General features: G+C 46.1%; 1 protein-coding gene across 1 annotated transcript in view; it reads left to right on the top strand.

Moving 5' to 3' along the window:
* Window positions 1-8,169: 8,169 nt before the first annotated feature.
* tekt1 (tektin 1) overlaps window positions 8,170-8,760 on the top strand; it is a 17,328-nt gene continuing 16,737 nt past the window's right edge. Inside the window, exon 1 of the mRNA XM_043718897.1 lies at window positions 8,170-8,244. The gene's annotated coding sequence lies outside the window, so the exon portion shown is untranslated. The remainder of the gene's footprint in view (window positions 8,245-8,760) is intronic.

The raw sequence follows: 8,760 nt of genomic DNA, 5'->3' as shown, positions 1-8,760 counted from the left end.
CGTGGGGGGGTGGGGGTGGGCGGGGTGGGGGTGGGGGGGTTGTGCCTCAGGGTCTGTCTCTGGGATGGGATGCGGGTCGTTTTTGGCGGGTGGGAGCGCCGCGCCGCTATTGGTCAGTATCACCTCCCTCTGATTGGCTGCTGCTTGCATCGCTGCTGCAATTGGCTAGTCTGGGACAATGGGTGTTTCTGATTGGTCCATCTCTGGGGGTTGATTGGACATGTTGATTGGCTGATGGGAACAAGGCAGGAGACCAGAGCAATGACCATGGAAATAGAACCAGTATACAGCACAGAAAATATACACAATGCAGCGTGTAAACAACAAACTATTAAACCCACACAATAGTCAGAGCAAAGAAACACAGAAGCAGCTTGTAAAATCTGCACAATATGTGGTGCAAACATACACACAATGCAGGATGCAGACAATATAAAAGTGCAGATTGAAAAGTACAGTATATACATTTCAGTTGAAAAATACATCCATGCAGTAAGGTTCAATAATATGCACAATGCAAGTTACACGAATAAGCAAGTTGGGCTGCAAATACATACACAAAACAGGGTTAAAATATACATCAAGTTCGTATAATATATGCTGGAAGGGGTGTAAAACTCCAGATTTAAAGACTCTGGCCTGGATGCCAATGCCGCTCAACAACTGATTTAGCTCCACCAAATATGATACACCTTTATTAAACTGCTAAGCATTAGCAAATACAATGACACTGGTGTTTAAATGTCCCACAAGCTCGCATCTGTATCAGCTGGTCAATCTATCAACAAATCTCCCCGCATTTCTTTGGAACAGGAGAGCAAACTGCTCTACCCACTGCAACAGAGAGTTACTTTTAGACCTTTTCCTTGTTCTGACTGTTTGCCAAATAAGACAATATCTGTTTCAACCCATTCAATTTTTAAAAAGTTACATTACTGTCCTGTTCAAAACTGTTGACACGTGTATATTCTCTGCCCTCCCTTTTAAGAACATAAATAGGAGCAGGAGTAGATCATCTGACCCAACGAGCCTGCTCCGCCATTCCATAAGATCGTGGCTGATCTTTTCATGGACTCAGATCCACCCCACCGACCCTCCCACCAAAATCCTTAGTTCCTTTGCTGTTCAAAACATCTATCTTTGCCTTAAAAACATTAGGCTCAACTGTTCACTGGGCAGGGAATTCAACAGATTCGCAACCACTTGGGTGAAGAAGTTCATCCTCAACTCAGTCCTAAATCTGATCCCCCTTATTTTGAGGTTCTTCCTCCTAGTTCCAGTTCAATGTTATGCCTGAGGAAGCACAAGTAGTTTTCTGGGCTGTTAGCTCTAGCATCCTTATCAATTTCCAATGCTGACATGAAGGAAACATGTTATAGTCATTGAAACAACAAGGCACCATTGTTCCAGAACAGGTTATTTCTTCAGTCTTCAATCAACCTATGTTTTGACCAATATTTCCCATCTTGTCTTCCTGTCCTCAAATTCACAATGCTGTTTTCAGTCAGGTTACCAATTCTTTCCTGGATATTCCATTACACCACCATGAGACAGATTGACAGTGAATGCTGCATTGGTTTGTAGGGCCTTTTATGTATACATCAGTGAATGTGTGTTTTTATGTGAGCATTGCCTTACAAGATTAAATAAGCACAATGCAGTGAAGACAATGTTAGACAAAAGTTGGACTGATTTGGTCTCCATAATGCAAAGAAGGATTTTGAAACACAGGAGAAAGTGTAGAACACAGTTACAGGATGATGACAGATCAGAGAGGCTAAGGAAAGCCTGAGCAGGCTGTTCAGAGATGTTACGATAATCTCTGGAGCAGGTCAAATTTGAACCCAGGTCTCTTCATCCAGAAGTAGGGACACTTCCACAACACCGGAAGAAGCCTTTTGACTCTAGGTATAAATAGACTTATTAAGATGGATGTATTTGATGGACCTGTTTGATGGATGTATTTAAAGATGGAATTGTTTCCAATTATAGATGAGTCTAGAAAGAGACGGTATAAATATAAGATCATCGCTAATCTATGAAATAAACAATTTTGGAGGAAATTCTTTACACAGACAGTGTTGAGAATGTGAAACCTGCAGTCACATGGAGTTGTTGGAGCAGAAAGCAGAAAGAAAGATCCAAATCTTCAACGATGAAGGCAAACTGCAGTGATACAGGTCATTAGAGTATGGAGTCTAAACACTGGCATGGACTAATTGGGCTGAATGGTTTGTATTTGTGTCAGAATTCTATGGAATGTTGAATAATCAAGATCAAGGCGATTCAATAGTTTTTGGCATATAATAATTCAAAATACCACAACACAGAGTAGAGTGAGCTCAATAAATACAATGAAACAGTGGAGAACTCAATCCATATGTTCAAAGCATTAATGTTGTAATAGATAAATTTAGATAAGTTTTGTATGACACAATGTGTGTGTAATAAATATTATCATCATTCCCCTCAGAGGACCTTAAAATCTCCAGATAGAACCCACTCATGATCTGGCTCTGAACAGCTAACTCAGCACAGATGAGGATTTGTTGCTGGTTGGTTATATACCAAGATATATTTATAATTGTTGTGGAATTTTTAAAAATGAAATTAACCGGAACTTTCTTACCTCTAGCTCAAATTGCCATCTATCGATTAAAATTAATTTCAAAACTTAATCAAATGTTGTAACAGTTCAATCCAAGGGTGAAATGGAATTGTTCAGCAAACCTGAGGAAAAGAGAAGAGCTATTGTTTTCCTGCTCACAATGTCTGATACACTGACAGCTGGTAATGCTTTCAGCAGTTGAAACATAAAGTGACTGTGTCAATCTATGACTTGCCAATTGATCTTCGAGTTGAGCAATTCAAAATTGTTCTTTGTAATCTGAAATAAAGTGTGGTGGGAAGGGAGGATAGTAATGAGTTTTCAGAAGCAGCAGAAAGGAGAGAGAGGGAACTCCAAAGCTTAGGGTCCAGACAACTGAAGGCAAAAACTGTAGTAGTGGAGAGATGGAAATCAGGGAATGTTCCAGAAATGGGTTTGGAGGAGGACAGAGGTTGCGGAGGGAAGCAGGGCTGGAGGAGATTACAGGGAGAGAAATGGAAGAGGTCACTGAAGGACTTAAACACAAGGACAAGAATATTACCATCAAGGTCTTGGTGGATTGGGAGCCAGTGAACAGAGAGGAGAATTAGTGAAAGGAACTTGGTGGAAATTTGGACATTAGCAACAGTTGTTTGGAGGTTGTAGATTTGGAGAGTTACGTCTGGAGTCAAAGAAGCCAACATTTATCAGTTCAAATTGGAGATGGATGAAAGTGGAATCCTTTGCAACCACAGCTTGTGGTAGGGACCAATACAAATGCAGATTGCCTGGAGTTCTAGCTATATGAATACAGTGGCTACAAGAGCAGGTCAGAGGAATGGAATCCTGTAGTAACTCACCATTTGACTCACCAGAGCCTGTCCACCATGTACAAGGCACCAATTCAGAGTGTAATCAAATACTTCCCTTTTACCTGAATGGGGCAGCTTCAACAGTCTCAAGAAGCTCAACACCATCAAGGTCTAAGCATCCTGCTTAATGGGCACTACATCCACAAACATTCAGTCACTCCACCACTGACACAGTAGATTAGCAATTAAAAGATTATGCTTCAGAAAATTGCCAAGGTGCTTGAGACAATAGTGTCCAAATCCACAACCACTATCATCTTGAAGGACAAGGGCAGCAGATACATAGGAATGCCAGAAGCTGCAAGGTCCCAGCCTAGCCTCTCACCATCCTGACTTGGAGATATATCATCGTTCCTTCACAAACTTTCTCCCTAACAACACTGGGATACCAACAGCACATGGGCTGAGGGGCATCACCACGGCTGGTTTGTATAAGGAATGAACTGCCAGAGGAAGAAGTAGTTGCAAGCACAGTTACAACATTTGGATAGGTCCCTGGAAAAGAAAGGTTTAGAGGGATTTGGGCCAAACACAGGCAAATGGGACTAGGTAAGTTTAGGAAACCTGATTAGAATGGATGAGTGGGACCGAAGGGTCTGTTTCTATGCTGTGTGTCTCTATGACTGGCTGTGGGGCACAGTCCCTTTAAGAGTAAAAAAAATCGCACAACACCAGGTTATCATCCAACAGGTTTATTTGGAAGCACTCGCTTTCAGAGCGCTGCTCCTTCATCAGGTGGTTGTGGAGTATAAAATCGTCAGACACAGAATTTATAGTAAAAGTTTACAGTGGGATGTAACTGAAATTATATATTGAAGAAGACCTGGATTGTTTGTTAAGTCTCTCATCTTTTAGAATGATATTGTTAGTTTCAAGTTCTTTCATATGTAAATCTCAGAACTTTTTTTAAAAGTTACTTTATCAAGTGAACTTTAGCAAAGCAGCCATGTTGGCCCAGATGTGTTGAAGGTGTGAGCTGCCCTGTGTGAGGCTGTCTGCGCTCCAATGTTCAGACTGATTCTAATCTAAAAAATGGGATTTGCAGAATCTGACATGGATTCATGCAGTTTTTGAGCAAATTAAAATGTAATTCTGCAAGTACAAATTCACCCCACAAACTGATATGTGTGTGTGTGGGGGGGGGGGGGGGGGGGGGGGGGTAGGGAGGATTTGAATATCTGTAAGAGAGTGTGTGTATGTGTGTGAGTGTGAGCATAAAGGAGTATAAGTCTGTGAGAGGGTGCGTGTGTGCATGTGAGTGTATGAGAGACAGCTTGTGTATGAGAGCGGGTCTGCATGAGTATATGTCTAGATTAGAGTGGTGCTGGAAAAGAACAGCAGTTCAGGCAGCATCTGTGAAGCAGGAAAATCAACGTTTCGGGCAAAAGCCTGAATATTCCTGATGAAGGGCTTTTGCCCGAAACGTCGATTTTCCTGCCCCTCGGATGCTGCCTGAACTGCTGTGCTTTTCCAGCACCACTCTCATCTAGAATCTGGTTTCCAGCATCTGCAGCCCTTGTGAGTATATGTCTGTAGGAGTGTGTATGTATATTTGTAGGAGTGTGTGTGTGTGTCTCGTGTAGTGGGGTCACCTGTGGTGTGACATGAACCCAAGGTCCCAGTTGAGGCCATCCCCATGGGTGCCGAACTTGACTATCAGCCTCTGCTTGGCCACTTTGCGTTGGTGCCTGTCCCGAAGTCCGTCTTGGAGGACGGTCATCTGATGGTCTGAGATTAAATGTCCTGGACCGCTGAAGTGTTCCCCAACTGGGAGGGAACCCTCCTGTCTGGTGATTGTTGTGCGGTGTCCATTCATCCGTTACCATAGCCTTGGCTCAGTCTCGCCAATGAACTGTGCCTTGGGGCATCCTTGCCTGCAGCATATGAGATAGACAACGTTGGCTGAGTGACATGAGTACCTGCCACGTACATGGTGGGAGGTCCCCACGTGTAATGGTGGTATCCGTGTCGACACTCTGACACGTCTTGCAGCATCCACTGTGACAAGGTTTTATGGTGTTGTCCTGAAAGCCTGGCAGTTTGTTGCAAACAATGATCTGTTTGAGGTTTAGATTAGATTCCCTACAGTGTGGAAACAGGCCCTTCAGCCCAACCAGTCCACACCGACCCTCCAAAGAGTAATCCACCCAGACCCATTTCCTTCTGAATGAAGCACCTAACACCTAACAATGAGTTTCATCCCCCCATCAAACTCACCACGGACTACTCTCTAGTATCTGTCTCATTCTTAGACACATGCGTCTCTTGGACACAGAACCTCAACCTGAGTTGCAAATCTTCTCAAAACTTGCTAATATGCATCTCCATCAAGGATGGGCACCTCAGCACCTCACTCTACCGCAAACCCACAGATAATCTCATGATGCTACACTTCTCCAGCTTCTACCCGAAACATATTAAAACAGCCACCCCTTATGGACAAGCCCTATTCAGACACAGGATCTGTTCAGATGAGGAGGAACGTGACGAGTACTTGGAAGTACTCAAGGATGCCCTCATAAGAGCGGGTACGATGATCAACTCATCGACCGCCAGTTCCGACAGATCACAGCGAGAAACCGTAATGAACTCCTCAGGAGACAGACTTGAGCTGCAACCGACAGGGTATTCCTCATTGTCCAGTTCTTCCCAGGAGCTGAGAAACTACGCCATGCTCTTTACCACCTCTTGAAGGAGCAACGCTCCGAAAGCTAGTGCCTTCAAATAAACCTGTTGGACTATAACCTGGTGTTGTGTGATTTTTACCTATATTCTTTGCAGCCTGCAACACATTATCAAAAAGGTTGAGCACCTCGCCAAGACATTCCCCACGCCTCCACTTCTCATCTTTAAACAACCACCAAACTCAAACAGATCATCGTTTGCAACAAACTGCCCGGCTTGCAGGACAACACCATACAACCTTGTCACGGTAGATGCTGCAAGACGTGACAGAAGTGGTCCCTCCCAGTCGGAGAACACTTCAGCGGCCGCGACATTCAATCTTCGACCTTCGGGTGCTGAGTTATGGACCAGTCGAACTGGGAAGATTCCTCATCACAATGGACATGTCAGCACTCTACACCAGCATCCCCCACAATTACGGCATTGTGGCAACAGACTCAATACTCAGTACCAACAACTGCCAGTCTCCAAACACCATCCTACAACTCATCCGCTTTATCCTTGACCACAGCATTTTCACCTTCGACAACCAGTTCTTCATCCAGACACATGGAACAGCCATGGATACCAAATTTGCACCCCAATATGCCAACCTTTTCATGAACAGGTTCATGGTGAGGAGTCACTGAAACACCTACACAGTGATATCAACGAGTTTCATCCCCCCATCAAACTCACATGACTCGGCCAATGCTGTCTATCACGTATGCTGCAGTCAAGGATGCCATGAGGCATGGTACATTGGCGAGACCAAGCAGAGGCTACGGCAATGGATGAGTGGACACCACACAACAATCAACAGACAGGAGTGTTCTCTCCCAGTCGGAGAACACTTCAGCGGTCCGGGACATTCGATCTCAGACCTTCGAGTGACCGTCTTTCAAGGCAGACTTCAGGAAAGGCAACAAAACAGAGTGATGAAAGTGAGGATTGCAGATGCTGAAAATCAGAGTCAAGATTAGAATGGTGCTGGAAAAGCACAGCAGGTCAGGCAGCATCTGAGCAGGAAAATCAACATTTCGGGCAGGAGCCCTTCTTCAGGAAATGAAATGTTGATTTTCCTGCTCCTTGGATGTTGCCTGACCTGCTGTCCTTTTCCAGTACCACTCTAATCTGAACAATGCAAAGTGGGCGAGCAGAGGCTGATAGCTAAGTTCGGTACCCATGGGGATGGCCTGATCCAGGACCTTGGGTTCATAACACACTATAGGTGACCCCACTGCACTACACACACACACACTCCTACAGACCCATACACTCATGCAGACCCTCTCTCATACACAAGCTCTCCCTCATATGCTCACACATACACTCCCGCACTCACACATGCACCCTCTCACGGACTTATATCCCTTTACACTCACACTCACGCACAGACATATACATGCACTCTCTCACAGACACTCATACTCCCACCCCACCCCGCACACACACACCCACAGGCATGTACAGATATAAGTTTGTGGGGTGAATTTGTACTTGCAGAATTACATTTTATTTTGCTCAGACATTGCGTGAATCCATGTCAGATTCTGCAAATCTCTTTTTTAGAAATAGAATCAGTCTGAACATTGGGGCACAGACATCCTCACACAGGGCACCTCACACCTTCAATGCATTATCTGGGCCGACATGACACCTCTTGTAAAAGTTCACTTGAGAATGTAGCTTTAAGAAAGATTTACATATGAAGGACCTGAAACCAGCATGCCCATTCAGACTAAACAAACAATCCAGGTCTTTTTCAAGATATAATTTCAGTTACATCACACTATAAACTTTTGCGATACATTCTGCTTTTTACAATCTTATTTTCCACAACCACTTGATGAAGGGGCAGTGCACAGAAACCTAGTGCTTTCCAAATAAACCTGTTGGACTATAACCTGCTGTTGGCTCCTCCAAACCTGAAAGAGTCACATTCAAAATTGCCGCTTTCTGTGGACAGACCCCGCCCCCGCCTGCTATTGGCTGGTGGGGTGAGGCCGGCCCATGACGTCACGCGGCCACCATGGCAGCGGTTGCCCGGCGACGCTTTTGTTGATGGAGCTGCGGCTGCGCAAACCTGGAGAAGGGCAGGAGATTGGAGAGGCTCTGAAGGCAAGTGTCAGAGAGACCCCTACCCCGGGGAGAGGGGAGAGAGAGACCCCCACCCCGGGGGGAGACAGAGAGAGCCCCACCCCAGGGGGAGAGAGAGAGAGAGACCCCCCCAGGGGGAGGGGGGGAGAGAGAGAGACCCCCACCCGAGGGGGAGGGGGGAGAGAGAGAGAGACCCCCACCCCAGGGGGGAGGAGGGAGAGAGAGAGACCCCCACCCCAGGGGGAGAGAGAGACCCCCACCCCAGGGGGAGGGGGGGAGAGAGAGAGACCCCCACCCCAGGGGGAGGGGGGAGAGAGAGAGAGACCCCCACCCCAGGGGGAGACATGGACCCACACCCACGGGGAGGGGGAGAGAGAGAGCCCCACCCCAGGGGGAGGGGGGAGAGAGAGACCCCCACCCCAGGGGGAGAGAGACATGGACCCACACCCACGGGGAGGGGGAGAGAGAGAGCCCCACCCCAGGGGGAGGGGGGAGAGAGAGACCCCCACCCCAGGGGGAGACATGGACCCACACCCA

The sequence above is a fragment of the Chiloscyllium plagiosum genome, chromosome 28 (genome assembly GCF_004010195.1).
Source record: "Chiloscyllium plagiosum isolate BGI_BamShark_2017 chromosome 28, ASM401019v2, whole genome shotgun sequence".
NCBI classification, from domain to species: Eukaryota; Metazoa; Chordata; class Chondrichthyes; order Orectolobiformes; family Hemiscylliidae; genus Chiloscyllium; species Chiloscyllium plagiosum.
This window is presented reverse-complemented; position numbering and strand designations above follow the sequence as displayed.